This window comes from Callospermophilus lateralis, chromosome 15 (assembly GCF_048772815.1).
Source record: "Callospermophilus lateralis isolate mCalLat2 chromosome 15, mCalLat2.hap1, whole genome shotgun sequence".
NCBI lineage: Eukaryota > Metazoa > Chordata > Mammalia > Rodentia > Sciuridae > Callospermophilus > Callospermophilus lateralis.
In genome coordinates, this window is record NC_135319.1 from 53,174,195 (window position 1) to 53,188,668 (window position 14,474).

The following is a 14,474-nucleotide window of genomic DNA, read 5'->3' on the forward strand; positions in this document are numbered from 1 at the left end:
GAACAGAGAATGCATTCTTCTGTTAGGCTGAGTGAGGACTCAAGGTCTCCTTTTCGGGGGGAAGTGTCACTTGTCAGAGCTTCATCCCTTCTCATAGACTGAATTGTTTTCTGTCATTATTTGTCTTCAACATGCTGTTCTCCACTTCACACATACATGTGGCTTAAGATGGGCCAGAAAAAAAAATGACAAAGCAACAGGATGTACATCCATAATATTCCTTATGTGATGACATGAGCATTAGAAAATTAGAACTTTTTCTTCTCAAAAAATGCAATCCTGAATCTACAAGTTGCTGCAGGACAAAGTCTGCATAAAGGATGGTTTAGGGTGGCAACTACAGTGAACTTAGGTTGCATTTTGGAGCTCAGGAGAGGAAAGTCCATGTGGTGGAAATGGGGTGCCTAGCATAGGGTGTCAGAACTGAAGTAGGCAAGGAGGATGGCTTAGTGCAGTGTCAGAATCAGCTGTTATGCAATTCTATTTATTGAAACTCATGTATACAGTAAATACAAAGAGATACATAAATATATATAGCTGTAAATAGATGTCTATTTCTTAACTTGGTCAGTTGAGAATCTCAGAGCAATGACATATATTACACATATATTATGCATATTATATGATTGTATATCATATATACATATATGTGATATATTAATATATAAACATATGGTACATAATTATAATTTTGTGATCAATGAATACTAATATATATGTATATATTTTGTCTATTTATCTGTTGATTTTTTCTATATCTCAACTATTGTGAATTTTACTATGATAAATATGGGAGAGAGGTATCTCTTTAATTAACTGATTTCATTTCCTGTGGAGAAAAGGAATTCCCACCAGGAACATACAAAGGTTCTCTTTCTCCACACCCTCATCAGCACTAGTTCCCTCTTGTCTTTTTTAGATAGAGAATAAAATAGAGGTTACCATGGATGGGACAGGTGGTAGGAAATTAGACAACTCTAAAGAGATAATGTGCAAACTAAGGACTTCACATAATATTATTGTAATGTGTTCAGGATTTTTGCTAAATAAATAAGTTATGACCACTTCTGTGATGATGGGGGGTGAGTAACTCTGTGAAATGATGGATATGTTCATTCATTTCACCATAGGGATCATTTTATTCTATGTTTGTGTATCTTATAACAGCATGCAGAACTCCTTAAATATACATAATGTAATTTATTTTTTAAATGAGAACGTATTTAGAAGGACACATAAACCTATAAGAGACTTAATTTGAGACATATTGGGAAAATTAAGCATAATATTGCTAGTAATAGATTATAGTCATTGACTAGAAAATGGAAAACAATCCATTTGCATATAAATATATCAGTAAGATACATATTTGAGGAAAAGCCAGCATATTTACATAGTTTTAGTGACTTTCACAAATACTTATTAATTACAATTTGGAAGAGGAAATTTACAGTGGTGAGGCCTGTCACCTTTTTATTCAAGTAATAAGAATATCATTACTAATGGGACAAATTCTATAGAAAGAAATCAGAAAAATATGACATCACATCAACAACAATCTGAAACATTATAAAGGAACATCAGAAATACCCAAATTGTGATATATTCTACAAAACAACTGTTCTGCAATCTTCAAGTGTCAACATCATGAAAGTCAAGTCGTCGAGGGGGAACTGAAGAATTGTCTCAAGTGGAGGGAATGAATGGGATATGACAGCCTTGTGCAATGCTTAATTCTGACTTGTATCCTTTTGACATGAAAGGCATTGGGACAATTGGTGACACTTGAGCGGAGTCTGAGGATAGATGATAAAAGAAGCAGAATTAATTTACTAATTGTGATAATTCTATTATCATGTGCAAAAATGTCCTGGTTGGTGGGAAATATATGCTGAAGTAATTGGGGTTAGTAGAGCAAGCATCAAGTCAGCAACTTACTCCCAAAAATTCCAGGAAAAAATATTTCTGTACTGCATTGGAAACTCCCCTATTAAAGTTTAGGCTTGTTTCCAAATTATAAAATAATACTGGAGGAGAAGATACCATATTCAATTCTATCTTGAGTATCATATGCACACTTCATTCCTGGATGAGATGCTCTTGCTTCAGAAGCTTTTGGTGCAATTTATAAAGGTTAACAACAGCAATACACTCCTTTTTCATGCTATGTTCAAAGGTGAAATTGATTGTTCTGTTTATATTACCTTTGGACTGGAGACTTGGAATTAATCGAAGCATAATACAATCAGGTTGATTTAATTTTAGAGTTTGCTTAGGTTCTGAATAAAAAGTGAAAGATCATATTGTACTGTAGCCTTGGAAACATTTTGGTTAGATCTTTAAAATGCTGGCTATTAATTACTATTAACTCATGCTTCCATTTGCCCAGTTTGACCCAAAAGCTGAAATGAATTGTGACTAATGCCCCAGCTGGTGTTCCCAAATTATGGCAGGAACTAGATCTCATCCATTGCTGTGAATGACTTCTTGCCAGACACCTGAGATCTAAGCATCTGAAATCACAACTCGATAAAATTTCTCTGAAATTGGAATTCTTAAAATCTGTCACATAACCATTAGGTTGGTGAAACAGTCAAAGTGAAATTTTTTGTTTGGAAACACTCCCTTGGATTCGGTTGTTTCCACATCAAAAGATCAAATGGAACAATCTGCTACCATGTCTCTTCATGGTTTGAAGAGTTTAACTGAACACAGGAGTCTATTATCTTGGGCCATTCCTGCAGCCAAAACAAAATCCCTCAGTTCACAAACAATAAAAATTTATTTCTCATAGTTCTTGAAGCTGAGAAGTACAAGATCAAGGGGACCAACAGATTCAGTGCCTGATGAAGACTATACTACAGTCAAGCACCTTCTTGCTCTGCTCTCTCAAGGCAAAGGAAGTGGAGGAGCTCCCTTGGGCCTCTTTTTTATACAGGCACCATTCTCCTTCCTGAGGGCAGAGCCCTAATCACCTCATCATCCCACATAAGCCCCACCTGTTAATTCTATTATTTCAGGGTTCAGGTTTCAACTGAATTTGAGGACGAGACCCTCACATTTACTAATAGTGTAGCAACTATTTACTAATCCAAGACTTATCTAGTTGCAGCCACTTTATAAAGCTGAGAGGGTATTTGCAGGAAGGATGTTCATATGACACATCTTTTTCAATGTTATTTGAAATTACTCAAAGCTGCCAGAAGTTATTCACTTTTTAACATTTCCATTAAAAACCAGAGCAACTATGCTCATGTTGAGGTCTGAATCAAAGTGCCTTCCCTATTCCTTTAAGATTTGTCTCAGCTGTAAAAGATTCATGGAAATGGCTGAAAGCAGCCTGGTTATTTTGTTCAGTTGATGACACATTTGCAATTACTAAATCAGAGCTGGAGTCATTTGGAGCATTTGGCATCATTTGTTTAAGATTAATTTAAAAAACTGAACTCCATGGTAATGTTTCTTAGGATCACCTTCAAGGTCCTACCAATATCTTATTCTAAACTCAAATTCAGAATCGGGTAACAGTTTTTCTTCAGGGACTAGATAGGAGTGGATGTTTTAGCTCATCTACTATTAATAGAAATATGGCAAGGACACCTCTTATTCATTTTACCTGAAGATGGATGCATTAAGTATTAACTAACTAGGTGTTTGCAAAACACTTCCAAGGAACAAATGCAATGAAAGTGCTAACTATAATTATTATAAAATTATAACAGAATCATTTAGATGAGAAATTTCAAAGCTCTTCATTAAACACGATTGGATGTTATATTTATTAGTTCATTAAGCTGCACTTCAAATGCCAGATAAATAAATGCATTATTAATGTCATAAACTAAATGGGATAATGCCACATAGACCTATTACTTTTAAAGTGCTTTGCAAATATTAACTAATACACACTAGTCTTTTAAAGACAGATTGTATGATTAACAGGAATTGTTAGTGTTTCTCATGATATAAATCCCTTACTATAAAACCTTAACTCTTTAAAAATTTCAGACTTTTCCCCTCAAGATAATATATGCTTATTTTAAAATATAAATAAATTTATAAATATGAAAATAAAAATAATTTCTATCATTAAACTACCCAAATAAAATATATTTATTATAAAATTTTTGCATTGCATCTTTAAGGCTTATATTTGTGATCTCATGTGTTAATGTGTACCTCTGTGTGTATATGTACATGTTTGTATTTTTTAACAAAGTCAATATTTTATATAATGTTTCACATATTCCATTTTCACTTGAAAATATCAAAGTTCCCTTGCAACATGATTTATGGTCCTGAAATAACTATCTTCCAATAAAAATAAGTAAACCCCCCCAAAATTTAAGGTGCTTTGAATAAACGGTTAATTCTAGGTCTGTTGTACAGGATGCATACATCAGATGTATAAGAAAAGCCTGGAACATTTTAATAACAGGTAGTATTTGCAGGTTATTAATACAATCTTTCATGTTTAAAAAAAGTAACAGTAAGAAAGCTGGGTTCCATCGAGAGTTCTTATGAGTCAACTTAGAGTCAAAACCCCAGCAGTCAGAGGCCAAGTAGCCAATATTGGAGCAATTCAAGCATTGATAATGATGAAAATTTTAATGGATTCAAATACACCAAAGGCATTTTAAAATAAATGAAATCATAATAATACCAGATAAAACAAAACTGGATATTCAGCACTGAAGGATACTTGAAAATGAGCTTGTTTCAGAAAATCTAGTGAATAGAGGGCAAGAATCAAACCTTTATCTTGGTTTTTCTTTTAACTTATCTATTTGCAGCTAACTAAATTATAGTTGGAAGAATGGTTTCATAGAAATATTCTAATTGGCAAGTAAGGAAGAACTGATTGAATATCACTATATGATGAGGACCACAACCAAGTTAAGATGGCGCCTGGCAGTATGCTAGGAGGAGTGGTTTCTGAGTAATGCCAGTGAGCCATTAAGATGATAGATTCCTTAATGACTGGCTGCTGTGTCTAGATTATGTCAATTAAGTTAAGCTGTGTGTAATCAAGATGATGAGGATTCCTTATTGGTTGACTGCTGTATCTAGTTTATGTTAACTGAATACACAGCTTGTTCTTAATTATGTATATATACCCCTACTGTCATACAATAAAGTGGCTCCTGCTCCTGCTGTATCAACCTTCACAAGTTGCTCCTCACCCCCCTGGGTAGTTTGCCCAGCCAGACTGTGGCAACTATATTCTAAACTCCCCAGTGAAAGAATAGAGTGACATTATTTAACAGTTATTTATATCAATGAAGGAGACTACCAACCACAAACACATGCTTCAAATTGGAAGAAAACACATTACCAACGAATTAGTGTTGAGGAAGAAAATATGAACCTATTTGTGATCAAATCTCAAACTCTACTAATTTGTGGAAAATAAAAACTAAGGAGATGACATCATGGGTACAAAACATGACTATGGGGAACTCTACATGGGTGAGTATTGGCCTTCTCCAACAAACACATCGAAAAGAAAGAAAAGGCTATGGGGTAAAAGAAACGGACAGTGAAATAACAATCAACTGCAATGTGAGGACTTCATTTAAATCTCATTTTTTTTAAGCTGTAAAAAATATATTTAACATTTATGGAATTAGATTTGTGAACACTAAATATTATTTTAAATAGTTAATTTTTAATTTTTATTCTTTTTAGTTATACATATTCATATTCATTTTGACAGTTATAAAAGTGTAGTATGTAGTTTTCTTTAAATTCAGTCCCCAGTACTTCCCCTTTCCCTCCTCTCCTCTTCTCTCCCTCTTTTCTCCTCACTCAACTGATCTTTCTGGTATTTATAGGATTTTTTTTTTAAATTGTGCCTTGTGGATGTACATTGAGGTGAGATTCACTATGCTGTATGTGTATATGTGCATAGGAAAGATTGGTCAGATTTATTTTTCTTCCTCCCCCCATCCTCCTCAATCTCCTTTCTCTACTCCACTAATCTCTATTCTACTTTGATGGAATGCCATTTCCTTTTTTTTCCCTCTTCTAGTTCAAAGTAAGACTTTCTGGGTTTGGCTTAAGAAATAGTTATTTTTTAGATAAGGTAATTCTCTAATATACATGCACACATACACACACAAAGAATATATATTTAAAATGATATTTGTCAGGTAGAAATAGATCCTGAAAAATATGATGTTGCTTTAAAACAAAGGAAAGAAGTTAAGACTAGATTGGTCACAAATTAATCTTTATTGACATGGATGTTGAGGTTCATTATCCTCTTTGCTCAACCTTTATATATTTAGACATGTATATAACAATTTTTTTCTTATAGCAAATTTATCTTTGGAGATAAGTAGCTTAAGGCCTGAAGAGCAATTATTTCTCATTAAAGGTCTTAGACCCTGTGACCCATTTAATCTGTAACGTCTTGGAAAAGATTTAGCTCTATTTAGAGTTTCTCTGTTCTAGTTTTACTACATTCCCCCCCACCCCCGAGCTATCTTTCCATACACTGATTGTTAGCCTACCCTTTTCCCATTAGGATGAAATCACCCTATTGCTACATTTGGGTCCACTGTGTTTATGCTCCAGTTCTCCAGCAAGTCCCTGAGCTCATCTTGGGTCTTCCTTATTTGTCATTTGGCTCATTGCTATTTTGTTCCTCTTGAATTCCCTTTCCTTGTCATCCCCATCTCTCACCTGCATGTGTACATTCTCTCCCCCATCCCCACATATACACTGAGGGAATCCCCAAATTTCTGACTCTTAATTAATCACTTGTATTTTAAAAGCATTAAAAAAGCAGATTGGTAACCCAGGGTATAGGGTCAGTTGGGATGCACAAGCACTGATAAGTTCTTCATATCCAGCTGCTCAGTGTCTACCACAGTAAATCTTTAGTCTTCTACTTTGTGTACTCAACTGCCAGTTTTCTAGAAGCAAACAGAAAAGCTTTCCTGCGGGTGTGGGAATATGTGTATTCAGTGCTCTTTATACAAACTTCGGGATCCCATGTTTTCAGCCCCACCCCATCATTAGAGGTCCCTAATTCCATATGGGTACACATATGGGAATGGCTTGTTGCTTTTTGACTTTCCTCTCTAACTGCATGGGTGTTAAGTTTCTAAGATATTCACTTCTTAAATCAGCCATGATTAGGAACATTAATGTTCCAAATGACTGCTGATATCTCTTCATTTTTTTTTTTTATTCTTGAGGGTTGATGATTTGTTTTCCTCTTTTTTTTTCTTCCATTTTTTTCTTACTTTAAGTGAGGATTTGAGCTGCTAGAGATAATTTTTAGAAAAGACAGTCATGTCTTTCATCATATTAAAGATTTTATTTAACTTAGTAATGAGGAAACTTAGTAATGGTAAAAACTTGGAAGCAGTTTAAAGAAGACTCTAAGGAAAAGATATATTAATAATCAGGAATATTAAAATACATTTCCAAATATAGGCATATCTGATTTCTTTCACAGTGGAGGAAGAAAATCAACTGAACCTCTACCAGACAGGATGGAATATAGCTATGTGTCTGCAGACAGGGATTATTTTGCACTCCTAGTATTATTCTGCAATTTACAGATTTGTGAAATAACACTCACAGAATCAGATATCACAGAAGAGTGTTCTGAGGCATTCCGCAGATTTCCAGGGACCTCCCTGCAACATTCACACACATACTCACCTGGCCAAAGAATGGATGAAGCCAAGTTTAAATGGGCCTACTCCCACCTATTTTAATTTTCTAGTAGACTGTATTACATAAAAGTAAGCCCAGATCTTTCTCTTTCAATCTAAAATAATTTAAAATTTTGGGAAAAACTATTGATGTCATGATATGTTGCCTGAATTTTTAATTTTGTTCCTGTGTGTGTTCATATTTTTTTTCTTTTTCTCTCTTATAAGTCAGAAAAGCCATATAAGAAAGTGAATAAAACAGATGTATCTAATACCAGGTGCTATTAGAAGTATCTCTTCTTTGTGATTTTCACCAACATTTAAATGATAATTGAAAAGCACCCAAAGTCTGTCACCTGCAGAAAATATTCTCTTTTCTAGCATCCTCTACAAAGTGTAAGATCGTTTGATTTGAGCACCAGATCAAAATATCAGATAAAGAGCATCAGGGAATTTTTTTATTCTTGGAGCATCCTGTGCAGGTCACTGTTCAGGCCTAATCAGAATCATTATTTGCCTTAGAAGTACCTTACCTACATGGTTTTCTCACCTCTGTTACCTGCTGCTACAGCTCAGCCTGCCCTAGTGCACCAGTGCCTTTTTGATGTTATTCATCCATAATTGTCCAAAGTAACCCTTCAATGTGTGAACTGTGTCTCAGCCATTACCCACTGAACAAATACATTTCTATTTCTTGTGCTATTTCTGTTTCTGATTGCCAGTGCACAAATTCATGGCAATATAAGCCCTTGAGGTTATATGAATATAGACTCTTTTTGACTGCTTATGCTTTTTACAAGACTTATATTTTCTGCTAAGACTGCAGTAGATTTGTAGTCCTTCATGGTTATTTGTGGAAAAAAATATAAGACTTTGTATTGATACCTGCCTTGAAATCTTTTCCAAAGCACTTTTTTTCTCTGATATTTTTTTCCTATTTCATGAGTGACTTCTCTTACTTCAGCTGTAATACCTGAAGATAAAATCTGTTATATAACATCAAAATATAGTTTTAACATATGTTAGTGACAACTAGAACATTTCTATAAAATTAGGGCTTAAGGTCAGCAGTCGGGTTGGAACAAGGCATGGAGAATATTGAAACTGTTCACATGACACTTCATATAAAATTGATAATTTCAATTGTCCATGAAAAGGAAAGGAAAAGAACCTAGTAGTTCTTACTGATGATCAGGATGTGTCCTGCTTAACTCTTCCTATGCCAGCTACTCTGATATACCCCTTTGCCCTTCAAAGAACAATTTTTGAAAAGGTAATGGGGCATGGGCAGCTAGATAAGGGAATCATCAGTAGTCTGTGGAAATATGTGGAAAGGTGGAGATGGGTCTTATGTTGGAATATTCAAGGGCAGAGTTGTCACTTACACTCAGCCCATTTCTCATTTCTTGGAATACAAAACAATGGTGGGCTTCTGAACCTTGGCTGTGTTCTAACTTCTAGGATTATAGGGCCATGTAAAGTTCAATGTTGTCATCCATCAGAAGAGATTTATATTCATGTTCTCTCTACAAGTACATCATAGACTGTCCCTCAATTTTTCACACATGTGATAAACGTGGTTTAACTTTCAATTAGAGTGAATCATAGTGCCAAAGGTAAATAAAATTGAATAGTGATTAAAGTTAGGGATGGTGAATTTTATTCAGTATTAACTTTTGCAATAGGGGGAGAGTCCAGTGTAAACTGTGCATGAGTTTTCCAGAAAAAAAAAAAGGCAAGAAACCTTTTAAATGCTGGGATATAGCTGAGGAAAAGCACTAAAAGGAGGAAAATGTGCACATGTGGTCATATAAGCATGTGGGCAGGTGTTGGTCCCTATGACTGGGCCATCTTGGCTTTGCTAATTGGTACCTATCCAAAGGAGAAATACACCTTTCCTTTGTTACTTCAGTAAGTGGTAATGCAAATTGGAACAAAGTACCCAAGAAGTTGAGCCCTTTCCTTCCAACTGGGACTAAGAGATAGTTATCTCATTGAATGTTTGCATTTCAAAGAGACAGATCCCTTCCCCTCCTCCCAACAGACCTTGAGAAGACAGTTTGAATGGCACAAGATTTTATATTTCAAAAGGCAGAGAAAATATTTATAATTGCCTCCTTAGGCTTCTAGAAGCCATTGTAAGTTTTGGTCAAGTCTTAGAAGTACGGGAGTTTGGATGGATAGACTATTGCTAAGAGCTTTTTATAATTTTCAAAAGAAACACTTTCTTAAAGTAACCCAAAGATGACCTTATCACTGGAATGGTGGACATTTTCTGTGAAAGAATATCTTTGTAGCAGATTACACCTCTGTAAGCTTCTCAACGGTTTAGTTAAATCCAAGAATCTTCAGAAAATTAACCCTCTTCAGTCAATTAGACCAGATAAGCATGGGGCCAGGTGGTCCCCAGAGATTCCTCGGAGTGTAGTGAAAACATTTTAACTTCTCCCCCCAGTATGAATAAGGAGAATTATTGTGACCTCACTTTCCCAAGTTTTTGATGTGTGTGTCTTTTCCTTTATAGGCCCTGCAGTTTGTTTCCCAACTTTGGTATTTTGTAACTGCTGTAACAATGTTTACTTAGGATTTGCTTAGGTTCCTATTCATTGACCTGGATGTGGACCCTGGGCTATGCTTTCAGCTGTTAGCTCCTTCCAGAGAATTGTTTGGTCTTAAAAAAGAAAAAAACAAAATAGGATACTTCAGATGCTGTCTGTTAATTTATAGCACCTGATTAAGAAAACAGCAGAGACAAAATGCACTATTGTCTGACCTCTACTATGTCAGCATGAAGGACTCTCTCTCACTAGCCAGGAAAACAGTCATAAGAGTGATGCCTGAATTTTGGAGGAAAAAAAAAATGAGGTGAGAGCTGGATAATCTCCAGTGATTCTGATTTGAGTTAAATATCAAATACAATAAGTTTCAGAAGGTTGTTCAGATTGCTGTATCATGCATTTGTGTTAGTTTATATAACAGGTTAATTAGTCAAGTCACTTTCAGAGATAGACTGATGTTGATTATTCCTCTTAGTAAAGCAGAAGAAGGCCTCATAATCACATCACTCTTTACTTGATATTGTTACAGACATTTTTTTTAAAAAAAGAATAATATTCAGAGTGTTTGTCTGGTTTTGTTGGTTTTTTTTTTTTTTTTTTTGTGCCAGGATTGAACTAGGAGGCGTTCAAACACTAAGCCACATCCAGCCCTATTTTGCCTATTTTGTATTTTATTTAGAGACAGGGTCTCACTGAGTTGTGTAGTGCCTCCTCATTGCTGAGGCTGGCTTTGAGCTAGAGACCCTTCTGTGTCAGCCTCCCTAGCTGCTGGGATTGCAGGTATGCACCACAGTGTCCAGATCATCAGGTGTTTTTGTCAAAGGAACAGATGCTAGGACCACACCTACAGAAATATGACAAAGTTCATATATCCAGATACAGCCTGGATTTCCTCAAGTGATCATGATAAATTTCAGTTCCACACATGTAGGAACACTTTTTTCAGATGCTTAATGCATTTAACCAGAGAAGATTTAGTGTAAATCTTCATACAAAGATCTACAGCTTATGGAAAGCTATAATTAGCATGTTAGTTAAGAAAGGCAGAAAACAGCAGGAGGACATACTGAGAACAAGGGGAGATGATAAGGAAATTAGGCCAATGATTTCTGGAGTCCTTTTTAAATTTTTTCTTAAGATTATTTAGAAGATAAGAACATGGAACAAGAGTACATACAAGCCTTGGGAGCTGAAGAAGGGGAGACCACTGTATGCTGTAGAGGTCTAGAAGGTGGGGGGAGGTGGAAGTAGAATCAGAAAAAGGGAGATGACTGTGTGACATATAGATACTTAATTAAATACAGATTTTCATATTTTATAATGAGAAAATTATAAAGTAAAACTAAGTAGAAATACTGGAGGAAAAGAAAAGGTAAAAATGGGGGGGGGGGAAAGATATACCAACATGTGGTGTATGAGTGAGAAACCAGATATCTTTGTCTTGGTTTATATTCCTGAACGTTTTAAATGTGAAAAGGCATTTTTATATATGGGACCCTGTTGTACTTGGAAGATATTTTTAAAAATTATTTATTACTTCTTCCTTCAAGAAATGGAGTTTACTCTCTTTTCCTTTTGATTGTGAGCTTATGTTATTGACTAACTACTAACAAAGAAAATATTGCAAAAGTGAAGGAATGTGACTTCTATTTCTAAGGCTTTGTCATAAAAAAAAGTATAGCTGCTGCTTTGCTCTCTCTTGGATCATTCATTCTGGGGAAATCTAGTGCCCTGTCATTCAAACAGACTTATGGAGAAGCCCACTAAAAGCCTCCTAGTAAGTAGCAATAAAGGAGCTTACACCTTCTGCCAGGGGTGCCACCTGGAAGCAGAGCCTTGGTAATATTCAGTGTCCATCTATGGTCCCATAGTTATCATCTGAAAGTCATTTTTCTCTCCACAGTCTTATCAACTTCTGGATATATATATATATATAGACATAACTGAAAAGAGGGACATACTACTGGCATTTAGTGGGTAAGAGGTGTCAGGGGGGCTGCTGAACATCTTTTGATGTGTAAGAAAGCTCCCCACAGAAAGGATTATCAATCTTCAAATACATATACTTTACACTTTCAAGGCTGAGAAAACTTGCTCTAGTCCCAAGTCTTCAGAAAACTGCAGCCTGATTGATAATTCTGTTTGCAATATCAGGAGAGGCTCTGAGCCAGAATCACTGAGCCAAATTGCTCCTGGAATTCTGATCCTCCAAAAGTGTGTTAGATAATAAATATGTGTTGTGTGAAATTGTTCAGTTTTAGATTTATACAGAGGTAGATAACTAATACAGCCCTCAAAATGTTTCTCTATGCAGGAGTGGATATTTTAAGGAACTGAATCAGTCTGGGCATATTAAGGGTATTCGGAGGGCACAGAAGGCACATGAAGAACATGAATAAATAAATCTGCAAAATATCAGGTTTGGCATAATGTAGAGTTTATTATCAGAGTTCATGAGACTTACCAAATGCTCAATTAGTGATAAATATAGCAATGGGTTTGTTAGAAATGAAACTTATGTTTAATAGATTTTCACAGAAAGGAATTGGTGACTCTCGAGATTATCAGGATGATATTGGGTTGATATTGGGTTGATATTGGATGATATTGGCTGAAGGAGGCTGCAAGGTATTATGGAATCGGAAAAGAGGAACAGAGACTGTGTTCACAAATGGATCAGTGAAATGGGTCTGTGCTAAGGAGAAGCTTGCCATCTTGGAAGGTGAGGGTCTCTGCTAAGGAAGAAAGATAATTTTGAGATAATCTTTGTAAACTTCAGTGGAAGGTTCAAAGAGGAATGAAGATGAAAGTAAGAGATGAGGTCCAGGCCAGTGTTTTGCAAATATAATTGCTTATCAGTTCCCTGGATTGCTGTGAAAATGCAGATTTTAATTCAGGTCTAGCCTGGGATCAAAGAGTCTGCATTTCAGTAATAAGTCCTAAAAGAAGGTGGAAGGACTTAATTCTGTAGGACTGTATTTCTTCTTGTGAGACCTCAGGAATGCGAAGTAGTTATGTTGATAAGACAGATGTATGAAAGATACAAAATGGATCCATTCTCATATGACCTGTAAGAGACCTCAAAATGTTTCTCTAGGCAGAGTAGCTATCTTAAAGAACTGCATAAGGCTGGGCATATTAAGGTTATTTGGAGAGTAAAAAAGGTACACAAAGAACAAAAGTAAATTAAAAAAAAAAGGTGGAGCAGTTTTTATTAAAATACTTAAAAAGAATGAAGATGATAGGAAAGGGGATAAAAAATAAAAAGTAGTTTGGGGAGGGAAAAGCTTTGAAATACCTATAATGTGGTTAAAAACTATTCCGTAACAATAAGGATCTCTCCAAATTTGGATAAATAGGATTTCTTTGGGCCACACCAGTCACAACATCAAAGAAGACTGGAAGCTCTGACTTTTATGAATACCACACATACACATACACATACACACACACACACACACACACACACACACAAACATAAACATACTTTAAGTGCATCATTAGATGCAATGCCAGAGATTAGTTACTATTGTGTACTATTTTATTGCAAAGAGATACCACGGCAGCCAAAATTTTTAGCTGGAAAGTATGCCACATAGAACACATAGACAAGTGGACTACATTATTTGTGCAGATTTTAGGGCTCATGAAATGGAACTACAAATACGTTTTTCCCAGGATTTCACGGGATGTGATTTTAGGTGACAGTACATCATGGTGACAGGTTGGACATGATTCCCTTCTCTCTTAAGGGAAGGTTGGAGGAGTTATGTTAAATATGAGGGTTTAAAATGCATTTTTTATTATTCTCAAGCATTTTATCTCCCATTGCAGGCATTTTGGCAGGTAGTTAAGACTCCATGCAAATCATTTTAAAATAAAGAGAGTTTGTGTGCTCACTGGCTGTGCAGTGTGCAGGCTTCTGAATATAGCTGGATGTCATTTCCCAATAAAATGAGCAAGAATGATGATGGCAGAGCCTGGGATACAGAGAACTGAGAAGTAGCAGTTGTTCCATCCCTACAGCATGCAATGCATAATATGTGGAAAACAAATCATTCCAAACAAACATATTTAAGGTATAAAGAAATGATAGCACTTTACCTGTATTCATCTTAGATTTCTTCTAATGTGTGCAGAACAAAAATAATGAGCAAATGCATTTCTTTAATGGTGCCTATGAGAAATTTCCATCATTAATTCTTTCATTCTATCTTGATTGGATTTCTGTGTTGTGTACATTTTT

At 35.4% G+C, this 14,474-nt stretch overlaps 1 protein-coding gene across 7 annotated transcripts in view; it reads left to right on the forward strand.

The window, feature by feature from the left end:
- The window catches only part of Nrg3 (neuregulin 3), a 1,011,712-nt gene that overhangs the window by 688,790 nt on the left and 308,448 nt on the right, over positions 1 to 14,474 (forward strand). The window lies entirely within an intron of this gene.